General features: G+C 46.9%; 1 pseudogene; it reads right to left on the reverse strand.

The window, feature by feature from the left end:
* Nucleotides 1-482: 482 nt before the first annotated feature.
* Nucleotides 483-1,067, reverse strand: LOC136460507 (uncharacterized; annotated as a pseudogene).
* Between the last annotated feature and the right edge of the window lie 554 nt (nt 1,068-1,621).

The following is a 1,621-nucleotide window of genomic DNA, read 5'->3' on the forward strand; positions in this document are numbered from 1 at the left end:
AAGTAATTGTGACGTATATGGCGAAGGGTTGTTTCAAGTACCTGTTCATCAAACTATGTAGGAAATGGTGCATCACCAAGCTGAGACATCCCAATCTCATCGTAGTCCTCCTCCTTGTCCTCGTCCTCCTCATCGTCATCCTCCACAACATCGTGCTCCGCAGGATCCTTGCCTGGATTGCTGGGAGTATGAACATAAGAGGTCCCATCAGCCATCGTGTCGGAGGAACCTACTCATGTCGGCATAGTCCTCGAGCACAAGGAACTAAACATGTCCAAGTCATAGGGCATCTCCCACGGAGTATCCACATAGCTGAGCTTCTGTGCCAGCTTCTTGCAGCTTCTCCTCACTTTTTGCAAAAAAAGAAAACACAGATGCATGAGTCATGTGAACCATTTAACCACTGTCATGGCTTTGAGAATAGAATGTACATTGACGAAGACATATAGAATGCCGTGTGGCTCCCCTCTGGTCTCATGAAGTCACACGACTGCTTTATTGGACAGACTTGTCAACTGTGATGCCTGCATACACAAGCAAGCTAAGTTCGTATCACTATAATTCATAGGAACGCCGATGTGCAGTTGTATTCAAATTCAAATTTCTTACCACATATCTCTATAGCGGGGCTCTTTGAAGCTGTGTCTCCATCCTTGTCGCCTCATCATATGCATCAGCGATGTCATCCTCATCTTTGTCCTCATCAATTGGCTTGTTAGTGTATGGGATCTGCATATGTGTGCTGGTACTCCTATGCAACCATTGGAGGTAGTGGTCGAAGTTGCGTTGGTCATGCGGCGGTATCTCGGTGATCAAGACCCTTTGCTGACTATCCCATTTGTGGATGAACGGGGCATGCGTCATGGCCCAATTCTTCTCCTTGTACCTATTCCTTCGATCGTACCTACAAGTTTAACATAAGTTAGTGGTTGTATGTATGCACATGACTGCTAAATTATTATGTTTTAGTTGTCGCACCCGTGCAACTTTCTGTTGGTTGTGTACAGCGGCGGTGGGCATGGCTGCAATCTTCTGAACTGCCTATACACCCTTATAGGGTAGTGCATCTCGACCAAGTGGAAGAAAATTAGTGGCCCGTTAAAAAGCCACTCGTCTGACTCTTCCTCAGTGCGAGGACTCAGGTACCCCTCTAGCTCGAATCTGGACCAAGGACACTAATTCACCTAAAAGTTAGGTAACTATAGTTAGGTTTTTGGAATAATAAAAAAGCAACAACACCGACTAGCAGTGTCAAAGTGGTCGTTACCTGGTGTTATGTCAGGACGTCTAGCATGCCCGAGTACTGCCTGTACCTCCACTTCGGGTTCCCTCTAACTACCTCCGCTTCTTGTCAGATGTACAGAGCAGTCGGTCCTATGTCCACATGATTCCATGCCTGCATTGAATAGGATAGTCAGTCACAAGTGCGGCATCAAGTTTGAGGAAAATAAAAAATCGATGCACTTGCAGGTAAACCGTGAACAACGGGCCTCCTGACTGGCCATCAATCCCAACACCAAACCTGTAGTAGGTGGGAACAACCTCCTAGGTTGACACCTCCTGTACTGCATCGGCAGGCAACGCAAAGCTGACGATAGATCCATGCTAGGACCACGCTGCC

Source organism: Miscanthus floridulus, chromosome 1 (genome assembly GCF_019320115.1).
Source record: "Miscanthus floridulus cultivar M001 chromosome 1, ASM1932011v1, whole genome shotgun sequence".
Taxonomy (NCBI): domain Eukaryota; kingdom Viridiplantae; phylum Streptophyta; class Magnoliopsida; order Poales; family Poaceae; genus Miscanthus; species Miscanthus floridulus.